The 26,693-nt window shown below is 43.2% G+C and overlaps 2 long non-coding RNA genes across 2 annotated transcripts; one reads left to right on the top strand and one right to left on the bottom strand.

Moving 5' to 3' along the window:
• Positions 1–13,954: 13,954 nt before the first annotated feature.
• LOC124100479 (uncharacterized) lies at positions 13,955–26,577 on the top strand. Its single transcript, XR_006854309.1, has 2 exons — positions 13,955–15,821; positions 25,036–26,577. It is a non-coding gene; the product is annotated as an uncharacterized LOC124100479 (long non-coding RNA).
• On the bottom strand, positions 24,844–25,887 carry LOC131424615 (uncharacterized). The gene is made up of 2 exons (XR_009227949.1): positions 25,311–25,887; positions 24,844–25,196 (listed from the first exon to the last, which is right to left on the bottom strand). It is a non-coding gene; the product is annotated as an uncharacterized LOC131424615 (long non-coding RNA).
• Positions 26,578–26,693: the final 116 nt, after the last annotated feature.

Raw genomic sequence — 26,693 nt, 5'->3', positions numbered from 1 at the left:
CCCTGCTCAGCTTCAGTTTAAGACCTGTCACATGATAGTATCACTGTTTATCTGCCAGTTTCTACCACTAGTCAGTGAGCTCCTGAGGACCAGGATGTATTTTGTGTTTGAATTCCCAGTACTACATAGCAGGGATCAACAAATATTTGTTGAATGAATAAACTAAGGAAGGCTTAGCCAGATAATGTTGACCTGGTTTAGACTTTAACAGAGCTATTATATCAAGTTCAATCATTTCATTGTTTTCTGTGTTTTTCTAACTCCTTGATTTGCAGATACCAGGCTTATAACTCACCTGGTTTCATAAATCACATGTTTAGTTTACAAATATTGGTTGCCCAAATGACCAACATTAGTTTACCTTTGTCATATAACTTGTAATATTTTTGTGTCAAACTGGTTTCCATGTCTTTCCCATGTCTCTACTTTCCCTGAATTTGTTTTCCACTTGTTTTTTGAGATGAGTTAATAAGATGTATAATTTCGATATTGTTATTAACGTCACCTAGAAAACTTCTTTCAAAAGGAATTTTATCAATCAAGTCAGCGAATGCCTCATTTTTGTTAACGACCTTGTTGGAATAAAGCAAGTTGCTCAGTGCTTGAAAGGTACGTTGAAATGACTTCTGGGTTTAGTTGTCTTTGTTCTGTGTGACACGGCAAGTCTCAGGGTATCTAAGTGGGACTCCTTTCTCAGAGATTAGGCCACAGCCCCAGAAGCTAGGAGAGCCACGCAGCAGCGCCTGGCACTGCTGCATCCTGCCAGCCGGAAGGCGCCGGCTGCAGAGGCCTCCCCAAGCCAGAGGCAACAGAAGAGGAAGGGAGAGCAGGGCAAGGCGGTTCTGGAATGGCTGGTGTGCTGTGCAGTGTCCAGACACCAAAAAGACTTCAAGGACAGCACTTGGGAGTCTGACCTGTGTTCCCTGGAGTTGGAGTTAATTGCCCTTGAAAGAGCTTACTGCGCATTCTAAAGTGCCACCAAGCAATAAATAATGCCTTCATAAACCAGCAATCAAGGACAAGCCCCAGAGCAAGAGCCTTCCGAATCCCTCAGGACTTCACAGGGGACTGCTCAGCCTCTTGCCCACACAACTAACCTTCATTTCCCGTGTTTCCACTGACCCCACAGCCCAGCAGCCCCGAGACTGGGCATCTCTAGGGTGACCACACCACCAGTGGCGCAGTGGCACAACATCACAGCGTCAAATACTTCAACACCATCCCTGAGAGCCTAGGGGACAAGCCATTCCCAGCCACTATGTCAGCACCTTTTAAATCCGTGTGTGGCTTCTGAAGAAAGGCAGCCGGCTACATCCCAGGATCTTTGGGGAACCCGGAAAGTTCCCTCTGAGAAGACAACCCAGGCTTGCATACACCCAGAGGGCACTAAGGGTGGATGACAGTTGCACCGCCCCCCCCCCCAGCAGATTCCCTCTCCCTGGCCCACCCCCTCTGACACAGGGTCAGAAACAACAGGCAGCAGCAGCAGGGGGCAGAGCCTGGGAGGAAAGAGGGAAGCCTGGCGCATCCTGCCTGGAGCCGCCTGGAGCCGGCTGCAAGGGGAAAGGAAGCGCTCCCAACTTGATAAGAGTTGTCGTGACTGTCACCCTTTATTAAAATGACCGATTCACTTACATGAGGTATGGGAAGTGTTGGATTCCTGAGGACAGAAATTAGGATGATGGAAATTATGCAAAACATAATTTTTTTGAAAAAAATCCCATTTTCCTAATTAGGACAGAAATTAGGAGTTGCCAGGGGCCGGAAGGGAGGGATGATGGGAGTCTAATTATGGGCGGAGATCTTCAAATTGGCAAAATGTGATAGTTGAGATGGTTGGCACAAGGATGTGAATGTGCCTAACACCACTCATCTAAACTCTTGGAAGTGGCTTAGATGGTCAAGTTCATGGCACGCTTTTTTTTTTTTAACCAAGATTTTTTTTTAAGTAGCCAGAAAATCTATGGAATCTGCCCAGGATTTCATCTAAGAGGCAAGGAGAAACAAGTCCACAGACTGGGCTTCCAGAGCCCCATGGGAGGGAGAAGAGAGCTGCCCCTGCCTGCCCCTCCCCTGCCTGCTGTCTCAAGTCCAGCTGGTTCACAGCCATGAAGAGTGTTTCAATTAAATGCGACCAACGTGGAATTCTCCTAGACCGCTGCCCTGTTTCATTTCTTTTGTTCTTTGTTTCACAGTCATTCTTTCTCTCAGCATGACATGGAGGGAGGGCAAACCAACATTCACAGAGTTTCTCAGCAGACAGTATGGCCAGGCGGCGATGGCAGCCAGCAGCATCTCAGCAGGTCTCTGAATCGCAAATAGAAAATACGAAGTGGTGACTTCAGGTGCTTTTTACTGATTCCTTTTAGGAAGGATCTTTAGAAGTTTAAAAGCTTCCCAGCATAACAGGAATTCATAGCATTTTACACCAGTCTGAATTGAATTAATTAGTTGAGCAATTCCTAAGAATTTGTCCTTGCAGAGCTACATTTGGTGATCTTGTTTTTAAAATTCTAATGGAAAGTGAGTGTGGGATTTTATAAACACAAAACGAAAAGGCCCTCCCAAAAAGAATAGTACTGTAAGTCTAAGTTCTTTAGCAACGGAACATAAGAGAATTACATTAAATATGTTCACAAGTTCAGATGAGACACAGGACTGGCCATCTCCACACTGGGTTTGACAGTAGAGTCTCAAGAGTTCAGCATCTGTTCAGCATCTGATCCACATCCCCAGCCCTTTTTATCTTTTATTTTGAGACGGGGTCTCACTAAACTGCTTAGGGCCTCACTAAGTTGCTGAAGCTGGCCTGGAACTTGCAATCCTCTTGCCTCAACCTCCTGAGTCGCTGGGAACTTGTTTACTTCTTATAGTCAATAATATACATAAAGACAATGTCAAAAATCCTCTGCCATTTTCATCTGTGATCCTCCACTCAAATCTCAAATGCAACCTCCCCACCTCCCACCCTTGCCTTTTCTTTTCTTTTTTGGTACTGATGATGGAACCCAGAGTCTCACACATCCTCAGCATGCGCTTTACCACTGTGCTGCAACCCTATTCCCGAATGCCCACTTTTTAAAGTCAATGCAAATGTCACATAACTCCAGTCTCCTAAACATCCTCCAAGATGCCTCCTTGCAGGGCTTGGACTGTGAGTGCAGCAGGACACTGGCCACATCAAATGTGACAAGACTCTTGGCTTCTGCAGTCAGCATCTGTACCAAACACTCAGGTGCCCAAAAAGCCCAGAACTGTGTAAACCAACATAGAGGCAGCCTTGTCCAGTGTGGACAGAGGCTCACGGCCACTGTCATCCTCACTCTGCTCTGTCCCTGGGAGAAAGACACTGAGGCTAAGCAATTTACCCCGAGCTAGCAGAGGTGGGGCCAGGATGACACCCCATCACCTATTCCTGATACTCCCACCCTCACACTTCTGGGTGCTCCACAGTTGCCCTCTAAGTGAATTAGGAAATTTATTCACAGAAGCTGTGGTTCACATGTTAATTTTCAAGAGATCTGCCAATGCATACAAAATATATACCGGAACTTTGGTTTTCAGATTATCTCTGATGTGGATTTGCTGACCATTTTTAGATGGAACAGAATGCCAAGAGGTTTATATTACTTGAAAATTAGAAGTGACTGTGTTCACATTTTTTTTTTGCGTTCACATATTTCACACAGGATTTAATTAGCTCTGGAGCTACCTCCACATTAGTACAGAAAATGAAGTCACAGTTTACATGATACTGGAACATGATAGTCTTCCCAGAATATCAAGAAAAAACAAGGTGTGACTCTTGTTTTAACATTTTTAGCCAATAAGTTGCTATGCTTGGATTTTTCCTAGAAGTATTTATAAACAAAAATGTCCCTAATGCTAATATAAATTTATCAATTCAAACATTGTTTCAGTTTTCTATTTTTTTAATTTTAAAGGCAACAAAATATTCCTGAAATGGCTCATATACTTCTTTCTTTGTGGAACTAGGGATTGAACCCAGGGGCACTTTGCCACTGAACCACATCTCCAGTCCTTTTCTTAAAATATATATATATATATATATATATATATATATATATATATATATATATATATATATATATATATTTAGTTGTCAATGGACCTTTACTTTATTTATTTATATGCAGTGCTGAGAATTGAATCTAGTTCCTCACACATGCTAGGCAAGTGCTCAACCACTGAGCTACAACCCCAGCCTCCCCAGCCCCCCTAGCACGTTTTGATTTTTATTTTGAGACAGGATCTTACCAAGTTGCCCAGGCTGGCCTTGAACTTGTGATCCTCCTGCCTTAGCCTCCCAAGTTGCTGGGATCACAGGCATGCACCACCACGCTCTGCTCCATTCATCTACTTCTGATCATTATATTCTGATCACACACCTATTATGTCCTCTTTTGGGGAAAATTAATTTTAATGATAAATAAAATTATAGCACCTAACAAGCAAACTATACAAAGAATTCATCTATACTTAAATTCGTTATTTCTAACACTTTTTACTTCTTGTGTAGAACCTGCTAATATTATTCCTAACAAAATCAGTTAATGAAATATGTTTATGTGACATCATTATTATACAATAATTGTAGCAGACCCACAGATTACAGACTTAGAATTGCTTCAATATTATTTTTGTAAAGTATTAGTCATTAATAATATTCATGTAAGATCCTGGAGTATCAGGTACTTCCCCCGATTGTAGTATATTGGCTTGAATTCCAGCTGGATGCCTCTTCTGTTTCTGAAAAGTGGGACTCATGGAAAATCAAGTCATTGGTTAGCATTTTAGATTTCTCCAAGGAGATAACGGCCTGTGTTAGGTGTGAATTTTACATGTTGTCTCTGTATTTTCACAGAAGACCAACTTTCTCTAAGATCATTTTTCATCCTTTGCATTAAGAAGATCCTGACCACAACATTTTGAACAATTTGGGTTTTTATAAGAAAATATTTTGTTTTATTAATCATAGTAAAGTTATGCATAACATCATATGGAAAAATAAATTCGATTTTGTAAATAATAGTTAAATAAAAAATATTTAAATAGATAAGTAGATACATCTGTATGGAAGTAAATGCCTTCAGATTTGAATGCATGTTGCCTAAACTGAAAACTGAAATCACTGAATTCATGTATCCATTAGAGAGGAAATAAGGGTCTTTGAAATGGTAGAACTTGTGGAAGCATGATCAGGTGTATTTGTCAGTGAGAATCATTTCCCTGTTGGTCCAGGTCTCATTCCCTGTTCCTTAGTCTTTCCTGCAAGTTTGCTGATGAAGAGAAGGATTTCATGATTTCTTCTCTGACAACCTCCCAGTTAGTATTCATTTTTTAAATTAGGTGGGGTGGATAAACGAAGTTCGAAGATTTCTATTTTGTGGTTAATCTCTCTATTCAAATTATAGATCATTCATTAAAACCTCTCTTAAATATATCATTTTTTTATAAAAAACATAAAGCACCATCTGATATTTATAAAATGAAGAAACATGAACCCAAAAGTCTAGCATTTAATAAGAAAAGGCATATTGAATGTGGCCTGTCAAACATGAGGGTTTGCTAGTAGGTCAGCAACCTGCAGCACTTTTGGAGGAAGTGCCCAGAGTGCACTCCATACCATGAGAAAGAGGAAAGGCTGGATTTTCACACTTTATTCAACAAAAATTTTATTTAGTGCCTACTGTTTGCCAGGGCCTATTTTTGTGACTGAGAATGCAATCGTGAACAAGTGAGGTTGTTGCCTTGACTTTTACATCTCCTGAAATTCATGAAGTCCTGCCTCCTCCACCCAAACCCAGGCAAGCATCTTCAGTCTCCTATGATCACTGTGAGATGCAGCTGACCGTTTGGTGTTTGTTTGGGTGCAGCTGTGGCAGGAGGGTTGAGCCCAGGGCCACACACATGTAAGCAAGGGCAGTACTACTGAGCTGCAACCCTGACCCCTAAAAGTACTTTTAAAAGCAATATTGTTTTCCAGTAAATACAAATTGTGATCCATGAGGTCTGGAGCAGGGTCTGAACTTCTTTGTTTTAAAGCTCCCCGGCTTAGTGGGATAAGCAGCCAGAGTTACAAAATTGAAAATCTCTGAGCATGGTTTCTTCTCTGGGCTCTTTCAATCTTGTTTTCATTTGACCCAGAATATAGTTCCCAATGTTACAGAGAAGTAGAAATTAGGCCCAGTGAATTGCGGGATGCGACCAGACCCTAGCAATCCCTGCCAATCCCTCAACCCCATAGAGCGGAGCTGAAGGTGGCGTGGGCCATGTGCTTGACCCACAGAGGACTGCGTTACCAACTCTGGCCTTCCCTAGCCATCTGCTACATTAGTGTTCTGTTAGGAGTTTGTATGCGAGTCCATGCCAGAAATGGGACTTATTTATAATTAGAATAACCACAATCAAATTGTACTTTATTTTCTTTTTCTAAAAGTTAAAAAAAATCCATAAAAACATCAGACCCTTTTTATTCAGAAATTCAGGACATACCTTGATTTTAAGAATACAGTCAAGGGTTTATTCTCAGATAATAATGACCAACACAATATTGTAATGGTAAAAGTATTATATACTGCCAGGCATGGTGGTGTAAACCTATAATCCCAGCAGCTCAGGAGGCTGAGGCAGGAGGATTGTGAGTTCAAAGTCAGCCTCAGCAAAAGCAAGGCACTAAGCAACTCAGTGAGACCCCGTCTCTAAATTAAAAAAAAAAAATAAATTACATACTAAATATCTTGACACATTAAAGCTTTAAGCTTTTTTGAGGGGGGGGTTGTTTTTGTTTTTTGTTTGTTCGTTTTGTGGTTCAGGGGATTGAACCCGGGGCACTCTATCATTGAGCTATATCCCCAGCCTTTTTTATTTTTTGAGACAAGGTTTTGCTAAGTTGCTCTGGCTGACCTTGAATTTGTGATCCTCCTACTTCAGCCTCCCAAGTTGCTGGGATTACAAGCATGTACCACTGCATCCCACAAAACCTTAAGAGTTATCTGTTTTATTGATCAGTTTTGAATACACACACACACACACACACATATGTATATTGTTCCTATAGTGCTTTTATGTTTAATAACTTCCTTTGGTTGAAAATGTAATTTTAATAAAAGGTAGTTTATGAGTTTTTAAGTTGATTGCACCATAAATTATAATGAATCTGGCAGAATAGAAAAATTACTACGTATAATTAAATTATAATTTGGCCTGAACAATCCTGTCATTCAGCTTAGTGACTGAAACTTCAAAGCATGCTCTTTTTAAATTATTTCTTAAGCACCAAATCATACTCAGTGCAGAACATAGTACTTTTAAAGGTAGACTCTACGCTCCTAGGGCTTCCAAATTAAACAAAAATGAGTTCACTTTGAAATTATGTCTGGAAGAAGAAAGGCAAGGATGCAAGTCTTAATAAAAATCATTTGTTCCTCTGAAATCAGTTGGAATTTGTTCAGAGATACTAATAAATTACTTTTCTCGTTCATTCCGTCATTAAATATTTATTGTGCTCTGAGGCTTTAATGATACAACGAAGAAGACTAACAAGGTCCCTGTCAGCTCAGACAACTGGAACTTGAAGTCAGACCTCAGAAGAAGCCCAGGGTCTGCACAAATGCCATCATCAGACACAGATGGGGATTTAGCTGATACCCAGCATCAAGAACTAGATTAACAACTGTGGAGAGTTTTGATTCAGTAGTAATCTTAAAGTATATCCTACTGGAGGCAGAAAAAAAAAGGAAAGTCTTTTTGTAAAATCCACATCATACTGCTGAAATACCCAGCACTAGCATTTACAAGTAACCGTGCTTAGGAAGGAGGAGCCATTGCTGAGGCCCAGTACTTGGTAGTATGTAAGCAGGTCCAGGAACATATTCCTCCAGACGCTTAGGAGAGTGTGGCTGCTGACCGCATTGCCCACAGCCCTGATTCTTCCCCAGAACCCAGCCTGCGCAGGCATTGTGTTTCACGGGTGCTCTCCTGCCAGCTTCAGTTAGTTTACTGACTGGAGAATCAATGTTGAGAGGCAGTGGAAACCATCTGCTGAAATGCGCTGAATCTTTCTTAAAACTGGAATCTGGCACCACAGGCCCTGCAGGATCCAATCGGGTCAGCACAGCAGTGTCTGGAAGCAGCTCAACCCAAACCCCTCTCAGGGTCCCTGAGATTCTGGGAAAGAAGCCACAGACAGTTTATTCAATTAAATTCAATGTCATCCACAGGCAAGGTTAACAAAAGAACAAGTATAAGTTACAGCTTCATCACAGAGAATATTAGCCAAAGGGTCCCAGTACACTGAAATAGAGGGAACGTGGATAACTGATCATTGTGCTGCTACAATTTGATCTTCAGCACCAAAGTTTCTAAAATTACCTAACAATACTCTGATAAATATTCGAGATCTTACAGATTTAAAAACAATCAAATTCGTTTGACTGATTCATCAAATCTAATCCACAACTCCATTTTATAGTGACTTGGTAAATCAATCTCTCTCTCTCTCTCTCTCTCTCTCACACACACACACACACACACACACACACACACACACACACATGCTGTCATATGCTATACACAGGAAGTTTGGGTTCTTACTGTTTTATTGTTTTCTGGTACTTAAAAAATATATAGTCAGTTGATGCCAGTAGAGAGAATGGTTTGTTAGCATCCTCAACTGAAACCAGAAGTAAATTGTCCCAAAAATGTAACTGAAATGTTAGTTTTTTACACTTGAGGCTTGAAGACTCTCAACCCTCAGCCCTTCTCCTGCCTTAGTGGTAATGCACATTCTTGGGAAATAATGTAAGAATATTAGAAAATATCACTTTGTAATTCTGAATTGTTAATGGACATGTTTTTTACTCCAATCACTTATAACAGATGAAAGAAAACTAAGATAGGAATATGTAGGTTCCTTGACCATAGTTTTATACTGTAAAGACACTGTTGTCCCAGAATGACACAAAAAAAATGATTTTTTTTCTTACTTGGATTATAATTAATTTAATGTTGCTAAGGTCCTAGGGAAAAATGTTCTTTTCTAATAACAAAGTTATCATGAGTTTTCTGTTTCTCAGAAAAGATAATAGCCCACATTTATGAAATGTGGTTATAGTATGCACACAAAATCATTGATTTATATATATTTATCAACTATATGACAATAGTCAAATAAAATGAGCTTGCTACCCCTGAAAGAGGATTCGCTTGACTTTTTAAGTTTCAGAAATTTAGTTTCCTTCTACTCATACATATAGTGCCAGGTTTTCATTGTTTTTATACACACTATTACTTTTTTAATTGCATTTGTGAACTTGACTTTGATTTCCCATATGTAGCCATATTTACTTTTTTATTAATTATTGGTTTACTATGCACAAGCAGTGTAGGGGAGATCAATAATCATTTTTTAAATATTCTTTTTTAGTTGTAGATGGACACGGTACCTTTGTTTATTTTTATGTGTTGCTGAGGATTGAACCCAGTGCCTCACATGTGCAAGGCAAGCGCTCTGCCACTGAGCCACAACCCCAGCCCAATAATCATTTTTAAATTATTGTAAAGGTTCTAAACTGAGTTGATTTGGGATGAACACTCCCACCAAAAACAATTGGAAAATAAATATAGTAACATTTGATTTGAAAGTATCAGCAATCTACCAAAGCAGTATCTTTCAGTCCAAAATATAAAATAGATGCAAAGTCAAGGAAAGTAAGCCCAACATTTGGGACCACTTTTCCCCTTGAAGCAATTGTCAACTTAGAAAGCAAAAGCAGTACTGGACAGGTTTAGAAGGAACAGAGATTCTGGTCACCTCAAAGGCTGGGAGAATAAAGTTAGACTTCTGGGTCCACCCAAGAGAAAGGGCACCCACAAACACCTAACACTGTTGGTTGGAACATGTAATTGCTAACGTCTTAGAAGAAAGGTGAACCAAAATTAGACAAGCTTTAAAAGACTAAAGCCCAGCTATATAAGTCATTTCAATCTCTGACAAAAATAAGGTGATCTGTCCCTAGCCCATCCATCTGCCAAAAGCAAAATTAAATCTCCTCTGGAAGAAGATAACATCATGCAAAGCTTCAAATTATCACTAAAAAACTTTTACACATAATGCATAAAACAAATCCAAAAATAACTAAGACATAGGGGAAATCTGTCAAATTCTACTTTAATTATGTGATCAAAACAAACATCACTGGAATGGGACTATTTGATATTGTGTACCTTCTGATGTGATGCACTAAGAAGGACACAAATCAGACAGTTATTTCTGTCAAACAAAACCTGACTCTAATCAGAAGGAAATAAACCCAAATTGAGAAACCTTTTGATCTGTATTTATCAAAATCATTGATGACATGAAAAACAAAGGAAAGCTAAGGACATGTTTCAAAGTAAAGAAAACTAAAGAGACAAGGCAACTTAGTGCAAGACGTGATTCTGGGTGAATGTAAGATAAGGTGAAAAAAGTCATAAGGAAGGACCTTAACAGGAAAATTGGTGAAATTAGTATATAGAGTATTTTAGATATAAAAATATATATCACAATTAAATATCCTGCATTTGCTAATTGTGCTGTAGTTATAAAGAGACTATCTTTGTTCTTAAGATACATGTGCTGAAGTATTTAGAGGTTGAAAACAAGTCATCATGTCAGCAATATATTCTCAAATCTACTATCTTGCATTACTAGCAAGAATACAGAAAGGGAGAAAGAGAAGCAGAACAGACTATAGCAAAATTAAGTGAGGGGTTCCTGAGTATCTTACAACTTTCCTGAAAACTTGGGATTTTTCAGCATACAAGTCTGAGTGCACATAAGCTAACTGAATCAAACGATGCAAATTAAATAACTGTTTTTAAAACCCATGGATCAAAGAATAAAATAAAAAGAAACTTAGAAAATATCTTGAGGTTACAATGGAATTGAATAAAAAGAAAATGAAAACAATGGAAGACAGGAAGGAGAAAAAAAGTAAATGAAACTGAAGTTTGGTTCTTCAGGGAAAAAATAATAAAACTTATAAATCTTTAATTAGACTGTTTAGGAAAAAAGTACAACATTAGAAGAAAAAATAAAGAGGAGATATTACTACAGACCTTACAGTTATTGAAAGGCTAAAGAATATTACTGAATGATTTAAAGTATAATAAAGGGGGGCTGGGTTGTGGCTTAGCAGTAGATGCTTGCCTAGCAGGTGCGAGGCCCTGGGTTTGATCCTCAGCACCACATAAAAATAAATAAAATGAAGGTATTGTATCCAACTATAACTAAAAAATAAATATTAAAAATTACAAGAGAATGTTATGAACACTTTATATCAATAAATTTAACAAATCAGATGGAACAAGCAAATTCTTGGAAAGATGCAGAATACTGAAGAAGAAATTTAAAAGCCTAAATAGATCATAAGTAAAGAATTTGGCATTTAAAGAATAGCAAGGCCAGTGTGACTGGAACAGAGAGGCAAGGGAGGAGAAAATTAAAGAAGTGAGAGGACCTTATCATGTTGAGCCTCAAGGGTTACTTTAGAGACTCCATTTGCTTTACCTTGGTTGAAATGCAGAGTTTTTGCAAGATCTTAAGTAGAGGAATTATTTCAGTGACATGTCAGTAATATCAACTCCTTAACAGAATATGGACATTAGGGTTACTAAGGAAAAAATAAAAACAAATCCTCTACATTGGCTTGCTCTTAGTTGACTTTAAACAATCACTAAATTTGGAAGTCACACAATCTTCCACCAGCTTTGCTACAGATACTACCTATAATATGTAGGTTATGGTAACAATATTGCCTAGATTACTTTTCAGAGATGTGAAGACCACTTTTGCTGAAAACACTGACCCTTCAGTTGGGCCTTCAGGAGTCTGACAGGTGACTGGAGCAGCCTGAAAAGGAGTGACGTCTCTGTGTCTATGTTGTATAAGTCTCTGTTGGCAGCCTTAACCCATCAGCTCTGCATGTAGACATGTTGCACACTGAGAGAGATTTTGTTTGGAACTATAACACAGGGTTATCTTGACTTAGACTTGCCCAGCTCCTCTCTACCCACTTCAAGGCTAAAGACACCTATCAGCCACATGACAGGAAACACCAAACCATGAAAGGAGGTAAAAGAGGAAGCCCCTTAGTTGCTGAAAGATCTCTGCTTATTCCAAAAAAGAGATGAATATTCCTCCCCTCTGTTAGTCTCTCTCTCTCCCCCTCATTCCTCCTTTATCTGTAACCCTCTATTCCTGGAGTTGAGAAGTGGATTTTCAAGCAGATTCTTCTTCTCTGTTCTTTGGTCCTGAATGGAGCCCTCTCCTTTCCCTCCCCCTTCCTATATGCATCTCTCAAGACATTCATTGTTTTGTCCACTGGGACGAACTTCCAGACCTGGGTTTGGTTAACGCCAGGACAAAATTCCTACCAGGTGTCAGCAGAAAAGAATAAAACCTGGTTGCAGAAGTTGAATTTCAGTATATGCTCCTCTTCCAGCCATAGGAGCAACTTGGGGACTAAAGCAGGAAGAAGGGATGAGGCTTCAGCTTGCAGCTCTCTTCTGAGCTGGTCACCAGCCCATACATACTCATGACACAGTGCAGGGAGCAGTGGCTTTGCCATGGGAATGGCCCTAAGGCTGCCCCCCTCTGATTGGCCCCTGCAGTCTGCTCACAGAACAAGAGTGCAACAGGCAATGGCACCATAAGAAAGTACCAGGGGAATGCTTGGTTAGAGCTGTCAGGGAAGGCTTCCTGAAGACAGGCGACCTGAACCAGACCCGGGAAGCAGTGGAGAGGCTTCAGAAGACCTGGCTGGAGCAGCCTGAGCAAAAGCCACAAGGGAAAGCGGTCAAGGGGGAAAAAATATCCTTGTACCTCTTGAAAATTAAGGTCGGCTGGAGAAAATAAGTATTAACAACCAGAGAAAGAGAGTCTCTAGGGAGAGTCCTGGGGGTTGGGAGGCCATCTAACTGATGTATGAGCTGTGGGAGCTTCCAGTGTCAGCAGCGCTCTACAGTGCAAGATGAGATATCAGGAAGGACAGGCTCAGGCTCACTAGGACTGGGTGAGGCCAAGACTGCACTTCCACAGCCAAGAATTCAAACCAGCATACAATAGCTATACAAGCATGCCCATGTTCATGGAGTGCAATTTACAATAGCAAGTTATGGAACCAGACTAGATATCCATCAATAGATGAAGGGGGTGATGGTACACACCTGTAATTCCAGCAATATGGAAGGCTGAGACAATAGGATCTCAAGTTCAAGACCAGTCTCAGCAGCTTAGTGAAGCCCTAAGAAACTTAGCAAGACTCTGGCTCAAAAAATAAATAAAAAGAGCTGGGGATGGGGCCCAGTGGTCAAACATGCCTGGGTTAAGTTTCCAGTGTCCAAAAAAAAAAAATTATGTATATATACCACGTGGTATATATACATAATGAAGTTTTACTAAGCCAAAGAAGAACAAAACTGTGTTATTTGCAAGAAAATGGATGGAACTGGAGAGGATTATGTTAAGGGAAATAAACCAGACTCAGAAAGTCACAGGTTGAATGTTTTCTCTCATTCGTGGAAGCTAGAGAGGCAACAGGGAGGAAAAGAGGGAGAGGGATCCTCATGAAAATAGAAGGGAGATCAGTTGAGTAGAGGAAGGGGGCCGAGGGGGACAAAGGGGAGGGGAAAGGGGGGTTCAGAGGAATTAAGTTGTCCAATTTGTATGTGCATGTAGGAATATGTCACATTGAGACCCACTATTATGTATAATTATAATGCACCGATTTAAAAGAAAGAGAGAGAGAGCGTGAAACTGCACTTGGATTAAGAGCACAGGTGCTGCTGCAGGCGGTCGTTGGTCCACTCCGCGGGCGGGGAGCTGAGTAGGGGGTGGGGGTGACAATGCAGGGTGGGGCGGGGCATCGCGGGCAGAAGGAAACAGCGGAGCGGAGCCAGCAGGAGTCCGAGGCCGAGGCGCGCAGGGCGTGGCTCGGTGAATGGAAGTGGTGGCTGAGAGAGGGACCGGGAATGACCGGCCCGGGCCCGGGAGCGCACACAGTTGGAGTAGGTTAACGGGGCGAGAAGTCGTGGAAGGGAGATGGTGGAGCCCCTAGTTCAACTCTGGAAATGTCCCCACAGGGGAGGAGAAAACTTTTTGAGCGGGAACCGATGTGAACAATGCGCAATCTGTGACTCAACCGGGACCTGAACGGGGAGAAGCAGCTAGCGGACGCCGCAGTAGGCAGGGAGGCGGCCCAGAGTCTGCTCAGGGGGGGCTTCCAACTGGGTGTAACTGGGTTTGCCACCCACGTGGAGACGGTCCCCTTCAGTGCTTACTGTGTGTATCCCAACATCAGGGGCTTCAGTTCCAGGAAGGGGCATATAGGTTTTTTTAATTAATTAATAAGCTGCGGCTCACTTTATGATGGACAGACAGACAGCCTGGCGCCTGCGGCAGGCGATGAAGTTTTAGACGGAGCGGCCAGGGGACCACCGCCAGGCGCCATCTCTGCCCTGTGGACCTAAGGAGACCCCAGAGCCGTGCAAAGAGCAGCTTGCCAAGCAGAGGGGACTGTGGGGAGGCCCTGAATGGGGACAGGTGAATGCATCCGATGACAGACCGCCACGCGGGAGAACCAGGGAAGAGCCGCCTGCCAGCCGGCGCCAGGATGGACTTCGGACAGACAAGCGCAGAGTCGGGCCCAGACCCCGCGCCCGGGCAGCGGACTCGAGAAAGCCCAGGAGGAGGCAGGGCCGCTGGGAGCGCAGGCCTGCAGAGCCCGGCAGGACCCCGCCGGGCGGAGGAGGCGGCTCGGGAAGGCCCCAGGCGCCCGGGGCGCACGTTGGGTGCGACCACAGCCGGGAATCCCCGGCGGGCGCCCCACTCATCCCCGCCCCCCGGGTGCGGCTGTCCCCGAGGCAGCGCAGGCCTGCGGTGTAGTCCCGGAACTGGGGAGGTGTGATGCAAAGTCGCACTGACCCAAAGAGATCTTGGTCAGCGAGGAGGAAGGGAAGGACGTCGCCAAGTACCAAGGGTGACTCAGGTTTTGGATTATGATTGGAATCCAATACGATTCCATTTAGAGGAAGGGGAGACACTACAAAACAATGAAACTCTGTACCCAAGCACGTCAGGGGCTGGAATCAGAGAAGAGAAAACAGAAATGAGGCCGCTCGGGACGGAAACGCCAGTGCTGGTGGGGCACTGACGGCGGGAGGCCCCTCGCACCCGCCCACGTTCAGCAGGAACCTAGCTGCCCGGAAGGCGACTGCCACCTGGCTGAGCTGGCGCTTGCTGCCCCCTACCCCCCACCTGCCTCCCATCTGCCTCTCGGCCCCTTCCCAACAAGCATCCCCTCTGCCCCCACCAGCACTTCTGCCTTCGTGGGAGCCCCCACCCCAAGTCAAGCCTAACCCAAAGGTCCCAGCTGAATCCCGCCCCCCGCTAACTTGGTGCCTGGTCTCTGAGACGGGAAGTTAAGGCATGTTGCTCCTCTTCACAGCCTCTGAGTAGATGCACAAGGTGCTGAGACCAGGGAAGAATGAAAGGAAGGAAAATCTGAGTCTAGGACAAAGCGGAAGTCCTGATGGAAATGAGAAGCAGGGGGCTGAGCTGGGGTGCTCAACGACAGTGGAAAGGCCAAGGCTACAGGCAAAGACTTGAAAGTCAGGAAAATGCAGGGAGCACTGAGCATGAAGAATGTCCTTGGGGCTAACCCCCGGGAGCAGGCAACTTCTCAGCCCTCCTCAACACCCGTGTGGCAGCTGTGTGAGCCCCTGTCCCCGGCCCATGAGAGGACAAGTGACCCAAGGTAAACATGTCAGGTCACATTCTCTCACACAGGAAGCTGGGGTTTTGAAGAGAGACAGAAAGGAACAGACTGGCAATTGTTAGCACAAGTCGGTCAAGGGCAGTGCACCAAAGAAAAGGCCCACGATTGTTCAGGTCTGTACTGCCTTCTTACGTCCTGCCCTTTTCAGATGCCCTGAAATGCCCGGGCCTCCTTCCAATAAATTCCCTTTTCATTCAAAATAATTAGAGTTGGTTTCTGAAACTTGAAACCAGACAACCTTAGCAATTACAAGCAGATTACTCCTAAGCTAAAAAACATGAAATGCAATGAATACAGAAATATACTGGGAAGAGTGATGTCATGGTTGGTTGTAATAATGGCTTAAATAATTATCTAATGATCTTCCAACTCCTGCCATTATCTTCCCAGGCAGAAACGGTTTAGTAATCCCCTTTGTAAAGTTGAAAAAAATATTCTAACATATTTTCTCCTCCTGGTTGTACTTTTGCAGTGTGTGTTGATGGACCTGGTTATACTTTTAAAGGAAATGTTTCTTAGGAATGGTAATCCTGTTTCTGCACATCCCCATAAATGAGAGGAAAATCTATTCTTGTTCTGTTGTGCAGCTGGTCAAGAAATCATAATATCATGGGCCTCTCTCCAGCTCTAACAAAAGAAAAAGCCCTACTATGGAGGTGCTTAGCTACACTTACTGGATAAGAAACCTGAATTAGAACATTCTATCCAAAATGCACTGGTTTTAGCATCCTAGGTTTTCATAAATTATGGCTGATTATCGCTTTATAGATCCCCACCCACTAAATAGAATTTGTGCAAGCCCAGTTCTTTTGAATATTCAGCATGTTAAGTTCTGAAACATTTAAAAGCAAAATACCATTTGTTTTAACAGCATTATTTTTGAATTTTTCACACAGAGAAAACACTACTCTCATATTTTCCAAGACAGTTACCAGTAGACCACACCTCAGTAAAGAGGGAATTCCAGCCCTTTCCTAACTTCCCCATGGTGAGAATTATCTGGTTGTTATTAACCACACAGTTGACCAGTTGATTCTGATTTAATTGGTCTGGGATAGAGCCAGGGACTGTGTGTGTGTGTGTGTGTGTGTGTGTGGCTGGTGGTGGGGGGTGTTGGGGGACTGAATCCAGGGGTGCTCTACTACCTAGCCCTTTTTATTTTTTATTCTGAGATCAGCCCTCAGCTTGAGACCCTCCTGCCTCAGCTTCCTGATTAGCTGTAATTACAGGTGTGCACCATTGCTCCTGGCTAGGAACTTTTATTTTAACAAGTACTCAGGTGGTTGCCAGGAGCAAAGCTGGGGTCCACCATTGCTGTGTCCCTCTCTGTGGCTCCTCATGCTGTGGCTGTTGAGTGCTGTGTTCTGTAGTTTACCTGTGGTAGGCAATGCGGAGTTCTCTTTATTGTCCTTTGGGGGTTCCCCCAAGCATCTTAGATCTATACACTGATGTTTGTCAGCAAATTTCAGGGCTTGGGACCATTGTTTCTTTGAAAAAATTGTCTATCATTGTCTCTACTTCTGGGATTTTAATTACGTGTATATTAGGCTACTGGAAATTTCCCCATAAGTCAACAAATCACTGCTTGTTTTTTTTAAAATAAATTTTCTCTTTCTTCAGAGTTGGTTCTTTCTTTCTTTCTATGTGGTGCTGGCCTTTGAACCAAGGGCCTCACACATGCTAGACAACTGAGCTATATCCCTAGCCAGATTTGATCATTTCATTTGTTCTATTTTCTGATTCACTAATCCTTTCTTCTGCAGTGAAACTTTCATTTTACCACTTAGTTCTAGGATCTCCATTTGGTTCTTTTTTTATAGTCCCATTTCTCTACTGATATTCTTTATATTTTAATTCATGAGGACAATATTTTCCTTTAAGTCTTTGGATATTTTTATATTAGCTGTTCTAAGTACTGGTCTGCTACATTCAACATCTAGCTCAATTTGGTGTCTCTTTTTATTGACTAGTTTTCGTGTGTGTGTGTGTGTGTGTGTGTGTTTATGTGTTTATAGGGATCAAACCAAGGGTCTTGCTCATACTGAGCAATTTTGAGACAGAACATCACTATGTTGCTCAGGCTGACCTCAAATTCAGAATTTTCCTGACTCAGCCTTTCAAGTAGCTGGAATTAGAGATGTTTACCCCCATGTCCAGCCCCCAAAGTAATTTTTGCAAATTCTACAGGTGACTTGAAGGTACAGCCAAGGTCAAGAAGTAGTCTAAGCACATCACAATGTTTCTACTTGACTTCTTACTTTTATAAATTTTGGGATGTTCTTATTGGATGCAAAATAACCCCCAGAATCACTCTGACCTTCTTAAATCAGCCCATAATGAAGATTTTGGTTTATGCTTTTTTGTGGCACTGGGGACTGAACCCAGGACCTCATGCATGCTAGGGAAGAACTCCACTACTGAGCTACAGCCCCATCTCTTTTTATTTTGAGACAGGCTCTCTCACTAAGTTTCCCAGACTGGCCTTGAACTTGCAGTCCTCCTGTCTCAGTTTCCTAAGTAGCTGGGATTGCAGGTATGCCCTCCTGAAGAAGGTTTTGATGGCTGCTTTTATGGCTGCTTTTATGTCCTCTGTAATAAGATTTCTTGTCTTCTGTGATCAGCTGCACTAGAGTCCCAGAGTCTGCTTTCCAGACTGTTAGTCAGCTTTGCATCACTGTGACCAAAATACCTGACAAGAGCAACTTAGAGGAAGAAAAGTGTATTTGGGACTCATGGTTTCAGAGACCTCAGTTCATAGCTGGCCAACTGTATCATGCTGGGCCCAAGGTGAGGCAGCACCTCATGTGAGAAGGTGCCAACACAGGAAAGCTTCTCAGCTCATGGCAGGGCCAGGCAGCAGAAAGGAGAGGGGAGAAGGGGTCACAAGGAAGATGCACCCTTCCAGGGAACACCCTCTGTGATCCCCTCCTCCAGCCACACCCCACCTGCCTCCAGTTACCACCTAGCTAGTCTGTTCAAACTGGGATGGACTGACTGGATTACAGCTCCCACAATCATTTCACCTCTGAACATTCCTGCATGAACCCAGGAGATTTGGGGGAACAACTTACATCCACACAATAGCAGAGAACACCCTGACTTGATTGATAATTTACAGTCATCATGAGTGTTAGCTGTTTTTGGAGTCCATTTAATTAAACAGCTGCTGACATTCTCCTAATTAAACTATAGCCTAACCACATATTCTAACGCAAGGTCCAAATGTGATTACTGATTGTTTTAGAGCCTCTGTGGTCCTGAGACTGCTCTCATAATCCCAGGCCAGCACACTGAATTTGAATATTATAATCCATCTTTAGAATAAGACTGGGTTCAAGCATCAAGCCAGACCAATTCCCATGAATCCTGGTCATTAGTTGTAGGGGGAGGGCAGCACCCAGTGGGTGGGAAGGTGGCCACCGAATGAGAATGAAAATGGTGGCTCACAAAGATGAGTAGAGCCAAATGGAAGAAAGATACCACTAGCTGTGTTTGCTAAATTCCACTACACACTTATCAATCTCATTCACCAGTTTCACAAGATCTTCTTATGGACAACCAGCAAATCCGTTAACAAATTTAAATCCTCTCAGATGCCAATAAGTTATTCTTGCAAAGTAAGCAAATAGTGATGTATTTTATAATTTTAATAATAGATCGAATGCATCAAATTTAATTTACAACATTTTAAACAAGTTAGATAATTTTGCTTCCAACTTTTGAAGGGAGAAAATAGGAAATTTTAAAAATAGTAACATCATTTTCAATAACAAAATCACATAATAGGAAGAAATAATTCTGCATACTCATTTTTTAAATGCTCTATCTAAAGTTTCTTTTACAAACAGCTGCTGACACTCTCAATGTTAAAATGTCTCCTTTAACCATGAGGAATGATACTGTGCTTTGTTTTGTTTTGTTGTATTCAATGCAGAGCACTTTACTGATGAGCTACATCCCCAGCCTTTTTAATTTTTTGAGACAGGGTCTTGCTAAGTTCCTGAGGCTGGTCTGGAATCTACAACTCTCCTGCCTCAGCCTTGTGGCTCACTGGGATTACAGGCTGCACCACTGTGCCCAGCCAAGGTTGTGCATTTTCTGTTATACTTTTGGTTTTCAAAACTATCTGCCAGGAATTGTGTCTCTAAGAACAACTTGCCATGTCAGAAAATGTCAGCAAATTTGAAAATCGGTTTTGTTTTTTTAACATTAGAAAATGGGGTAATTCATGTTTAAGTTCGGTAACTCTTTTGAAAGACCTTCCCATGAGAACTAATGAACAATCTGTATGGTATAAAATATTTGATTTTGTGGACATTTCCCATCTCTTATTAAAATTCATTGCAGTGGTTCATGACTGTTATCCCAGTCAGGCTGAGGCAGAAGGGCCTCAAATTTCAGGCCAGCCTGGGCAGCTTAGTGAGACTGTCTCAAAATGAAAAACAAAAAGGGCTGGGGATGGAACTCAATGGTAAAGAGCACCTGGATTCAATCCCCAGGATAATATATATATATATTGCAGATTACCCTAGTTTAGATATTCTTCTTATTTGCCTTTATTGAGGTATGGTTGATATGCAAAACATCATTAAGATCTGCAATTTGATACATTTGGGCATATGTATACACTCATGAAACCAACTCCACAATCAAGATACAAACATATCCATCACCCTCAAAAGTTTCCTCATGCGCCTTTGTAGTCCACACCCACCACCCAACCCCAGGCAACTGATGATTTGCTTTCTGACACAGTAGATAAGTTTGCATCATTTGAAATCAGAAGTTGAATAATACTATATATATCTGGCTTATTTTACTCAGCAAAATTATTTTGAGATTCATCCATGTTCTGTGTATAATGATTTGTTCCTTTTTTGCTGAACACTATTCCATTTTACGGTTAGACCTTAGTTTGTTGACCTATTTACCATCTGAGGGACCTGGGTATACCCCCAAATTTGTATGTGGAAACTTACTACCCAAAATGATAGTATAGGAGGTGGGTCTTTGGGAAGTGACAAAGTCATGAAGGCCCACCCCTATGAGTGGGATTAGGGACCTCAAGAGAGGTTCCAAGGAGCTTCCTGTCCCTCCTTCCATGTGGGACACTGCAATAGGTGCCATCTCTGGAGCAGAGTAAACCCTCACCAGACACCTGATCTGCCAGCACCTTGATCTTGGGCTGCTCCGCCTCCAGAACTGTGAGCAATAAATCCCTGTTGTTCCTAAATTATCTAGGCTAAGGTATTTTGTCACAGCAGCCAAAATGGACTGAGACGCATGGTCTCTTGGCCCAGTCCTGACCTGAGAGGGGAGCTTCTTATTCCTACAAGCCTCTCTGCTATGGGGGGATGCCCTTATTGAAGACGGGAGACAGGGGACATGCCAACCTTTAGAGCTGGTATCAAGTGTGGCATAATGTACCTAGAGACTCTTCACATCAGCAAGAACCCTGGCAGGAACAAGCAGCCCGGAGAGTCCTGCGTGAAGGAGAATGTGCTCTAGGAATAGAGGAGCTATCTTGTGTTCGTCACTGACCCCCATAGCTCAGGCGTGAATTCCTCTGGTCCTCTGAAACTGAGCTTTTATTTCCTCTAAAACATAGAGTGGCAGATAATAGATAGATGATTGACAGATAAGAAAAGATAGATTATACTGTCATCTCTTGGTATCCAGTGGGCACTGTTTCCCGGTTGCCCTGCAGATACTAAAATCCTGGGCCGCTCAAATGCTCTGTATAAAAATGGCATAGCATTTGCCAGAAACTTTAAATCGTTTCTAGATGATTGTAATATCTAATACAAAGTAAATACTGTGTAAGTCATTGGGTTCAGTACAGATGTAAGTTTTTCAGTATTTTCAATCTGCATTTGGTTAAATCTGCAGATGCAGATCCTGCAGAATGAAGGCTATGTGTGTGTGCACACACATGCGCTTCCTGAGATTATTATCAAGAAACAGCTGGCAAAGTTCGCATGAAAATGTCCTTGGCCATTTTGCTTCACTTGTCATGCAGTAACCACTGGGCCTCATGTACCTAGGCTGGGGGGCAGCAGCACTTGGGTTCATAATCCCAGGGGGTAATGTGAGGCAGCTGCTCACTGGCGGCCATAACTGGAGAGTCATCAGAAGGGCCCTAAAGGTATTTCCAGCACTGACCCTTACCCTAGCAGTTACACCCACATGATTCCTCCAGGACAAGTAAAATTAGAAGCTAGTAAACTCCCCTTTTGTTTCAACTTCTCTGATCTAAAATGAATCTTTTTAGCAAAATTCTGGTGGGCAAAGCCATAGTTGTCCTTCCCCTGGGCAATAATATAGCATTTCTGTAATGGGCACTTTCAAAGCCCATGATTCCTGGCCATTCTCTGCCCCGGGGGACGGGGAGAAGGAGGAGAGAGGGAGGAAAGGAGAGGGAGAGGGAAGAGCTTCAACCAGCTCTCTACCCTGTTTCTTTGGCCACAACTTTAGTTGAAAAGAATTTGAGGTCTCACCAAGTCTGTGTTTCAGGTTCCTGTAGCTTTGCCTGGTTAGCCGTGCTGGGGCGGGGGGAGCCTTTCCACTTTAAGCACTGATCTGAACAACTCAGATCTCTGCCTGTGGGCCTCTCTGAGCCATCTGAGGAGGACGTCCTTTCTCAGCCTGAGATATCCTCAGGTTTCTGAAAAACCAGGGGCCTGGCGGGAGGACTAGTGAGCCCCCTTCCTGACATCACGTTCTGCTCCCTAAGCTGAGAGACTGGGGAGAACAAACAATCTGCACAGACATTCTTTCTAAAATCACTCAGTATTTGTTCAATTTCCATCTTGAAGTCCAAACACAGAATATGTCATCAAACTCTATTCTCTGCTGCATGGACACGAGGCTTAGCATCCCAACAGATGTCCTGGGCTGTCATGCTTCTCGGTATGTCCCCGTGACCTCACACAGCACCTGGCACTAAGGAAGGAATCAACAGCAGATATTGAATGAGCAACTGAAGACACTTGCAGATTGGCTGGACAGATGGACACACAGAGTCTGGTGCCAGGATCAGGAGGTAGACTAACTCAGGATGACGGTGAGGTCTATTCCCTGGAAGCTGAGAGAAGGCTGCTAGGTGCACATTAAAGGCATTCAAGAGAGAGTTTGGCCAAGGGACCATACTGCAGCTTCTCTGTCACAACCGCTGCTGATCCCCCTCGCCAGCTCTGGATTTCTAATTCAGTGGCCTGTGGACTGCCGGTCTGTCAATTTCCCCCACAGGAGGCAGTCTGCACTGTAGCTACTTGCATTGTCTGCCCACCTGTTATGAAGTCCAGTAGCTGAGGAGTGAGTACATTGGGGGCAAGTTCACTCTGCAGGGGTGACAGCAATCACTTCCTGACTCACCCCACGTTCTGAGGCATGGAGAGGCCACATATCTTGCAAAGAGGCTTTGGTGTGACTCATGAAAATAATGACTATTGAAGGCTCTGCAGGGAAAAGAGCTGAGTTGGAGGAAGCAGCCACCAGGGCCAGGCCAGCTCTGTCACCGATAAGCCACCGCTCCTGCCTCTGGGTGCCTGTGTCCCCACAGTGGGGTGGACTTTAGTGACAGCACTCCTCCCAGGACCTTTATGAGGATCAAATAAATCAAAGAATAGTGCTGGGTCCCACGAAGTACCGCAGACACACTGTGTACTAGCACCAGTATGCAGCCTCTGATTGGCTGGAGTTGTGTGCAGTTACGAGGTGAAAGGAGACCAGCACTAGATTCCATCAGCACACGGACCAGACAGGTGGCCTAGCCCTCAGAGACATCCAAATGGGCTCACTTCTTGCCAGCCCCAAGGGGTCTGCAGGAAACCTCTCCTCTGACCCGTGAAGGTGCTGACAGCCACACCTTTCCTGCAGAAGGCTGGTACCATGAACCAAACCTCAAGTACAGCCATCGAGTCCCCAAAAAAATCCTCACTGGGGTGATAAATTTGAGTCAATATCTCATCTCTGTAGGATAAGTTTTTCCCAGTCCCATTTTTCTCTGGTAACACCTCTTCTGCCATCACTGCCCCGGGCTGCAGCCTCCCTAGGGTCAGGGCTGGGCTCCAATTGGAGGAACAAGAGGTCCGTGAGTTGCTGTTCTATGAACGCGTCTCAGATCAGGACCCCGTGGGGGCAGTGGCTGTGTCCTCTGGAGCCAGTTTCTCCTGCTGGCCCTGCTCCGTCACTAAGGACTCCTTGTCCCACCAGGGCCAACATTCTTACACAGAAGCTATTCTTAAAGTCAAGCACAGCCTCAAAGGGAAACAAGGACAGACCAAGAAAGCACAGCATGGGTCAGGTGGGGGGGTGGGTACTAATCCCGTTGGTGGGGTGGTCGCGAGTCAGCCCCTGTGGGCTGCAGAAAAGGCCATCAGGGTCACTGGACCTTCAAGCACATGGGTTTGGTATTGCTCCTCTCCAAGAATATGCAGCATATTCCAAATTAATAATTAATAGGGTCTAACTACAAAGATGCTCAGCCCAGTATAAAACTAGAGACTAGACAATTTATTTAAACAATTTTTGACAGACATAGATATTTTATAAGACAGAAAAGGTGTTCACTACATGATGACTTTTTTAAGAGGAAAAATGGTAGCTGAGCATGATGGCACATGCCTATAATCCCAGCAACTTTGGAGAGTGAGGTAGGAGGAATGCAAGTTCAAGGCCAGCCTCAGCAACTTAGTGAGGCCCAAAGCAACTTAGCAAGACCCTGTCTCTAAATAAAATATAAATAGGGTTAGGGATTAGCTCAGTGGTTAAGCACTCCTAGGTTTAATCCCTGGTACCAAAAAAATAAAGGTGGGGGGCAGAGAGGATAAAAATGTGTATATCATACAACACCACTTTTTATAAATGGAAGCAAAACTTTCTCCCTCCCTCTCTTTCTCCCTCTCTCTCTCTCTCTCTCTCTCTCTCTCTCTCTCTCTCTCTCTCTCACACACACACACACACACACACACACATTTCCAAAGAGAACAAGTCAAAGGAATTCATTTTTTTAAACATTTTTTTAGTTGTAGATGGACACAATATCTTTATTTGTTTAATGTGGTGCTGAGGATGGAACCCAGGGCTTCATGCATGTGAGGCAAGCGCTCGACCACTGAGCTAAAACCCCAGCCCAAGGAATTCATTTTTAGTAGAAGAATTTGAAAACAGAAATCTTTTCTTTTCCTCCAAGCTCGCTCAGAAGCCCAGATGTCATCTTGGAGAGACCTGTTGCAACCATGTCCCAGCCTGGAGTCCTCTGGTCACCCTGAGAGCCCCGTGGGAGCTGGTACACTATTCCACCACCTCTGCACTCTGCAGCCAGCTGGCGTTCCGACTGCTAAGAGGCAACACCTTATAAAACATAAACACAAGGAGAAAAAAAAATGCACTTGGGTGACGTCCAATAGTGACGTGGAGAAAGAGCCCATCCTGGAAAAGCTGCCTCCGCAGGCATCTGATACTAACCTTGATCTGTCACACACATCATGGAGGGTAGCGCGGAGGGCATGTGTCAGCTTTAATTAATAGCTAACCATCCCATAGTGGAGGCGGGTTCTCTCCTTCACTGGAATTTTCCATTAGACTTGCTAATGATATTTTATGTCAAGTAAGTTATAAATTGAGCTGAAAAGTCAAGGTTGTGAGAGCGTAAGAAAGGAAGGCCAGACGGAAGGCGGAAGGCACTCGGCTTAACACAATATTAGCATCCCCTGTGTAATCAATGACCAAGATGTTCCTTAAACATCTCTGAAGCTCAGGATTCAAGGAAAGATGTGCTCTTCGTCCTTGCTGAGCTGTGACATCTGAGGAGAACAAACCCAACCACCAAGAGGCCGCACCCTCAAATTCAGTTCCAATGAAACTTTCCACGGCCCTAAATTTAAACAGCTGGATTATCATTCACAAACTGTCTTCTCAGCCTTTTGGAAATGAGAGACTCCTGATGAGAGATGTGCATTTCATTTTTTGAACAGGACACAGTGTTCTGGACCTCGTTTATGCTCCATGTAAATAGTCTTTTTTAAGAAGTGTGTGTTTATCATATGCTACTGACACAGGTCACAGTAAACTCATTTCCATCATGGGAGGTTTCCAGTGTGCAGAGGAGGTTCAGAAGAATACAAGCCTTATAACAAAACAACTCTGCTTCCAAGTTTTAAATTCAAGTCATGAAAAATGTGGTGTGAAAGCATTGCTAAATTCCATTTTAAACATCTGAAGCTCATAGGACAAACTTGGTCAAGGGAAGAGGAAGTGTACAAAATAAGTGAGCCAAGAGTAGTGGCCTGTCATCCAAGCCACTCAGGAGGCTGAGGCAAAAGGGTCACAAGTTCGGGGTTAGTCTCAGCAACTTAGTGAAACCCTGTATCAAAATAAAATCTAAAAAGGTCAGGGGCTGTAGATCAGTGGTAGAATGCTCCAGGGTTCAATCCCCAGTAGTGCAATAAATAAAACCAAGTGTGTCAGATATCAGGACTTAAGTCAGCAGCGTTTTTGCAGAGGAAACCACGCACCTGGATGATTTCCTAAATTCTGTCTCAATCAGGGAAAGCCATGTGGAACCTGAAAACCTTGGATTTAGGACAACTGCAGTATTTGGGGAGAAGGAGACATCTTTGCATCCCGAACCCTACTCTCAGCATCAAGGTCTTCAGAACCCTCAGGCTGAAGGTCCCAACCTGGAGATACCAAGCACAGGGATATATGCTGACATACAAAGATACCCAGAACATTTTTACATCTCTCTTTTTTTTTAAAGTCGATTAAATAAGGCTTGCTTCAGGTGCTAACCTGGTAGAAGATCCAGTCTGAGCCATGTTTTGGGGGATCCTTTCTCTGCTCCCCTAT

This window comes from Marmota monax, unplaced genomic scaffold (assembly GCF_021218885.2).
Source record: "Marmota monax isolate L192 unplaced genomic scaffold, Marmota_monax_Labrador192_F-V1.1 WCK01_AAM20220418_F8-fsc01388, whole genome shotgun sequence".
NCBI classification, from domain to species: Eukaryota; Metazoa; Chordata; class Mammalia; order Rodentia; family Sciuridae; genus Marmota; species Marmota monax.
Note: the sequence above shows the minus strand (reverse complement) of the source record. Positions and strands in the feature narration are given on the sequence as shown.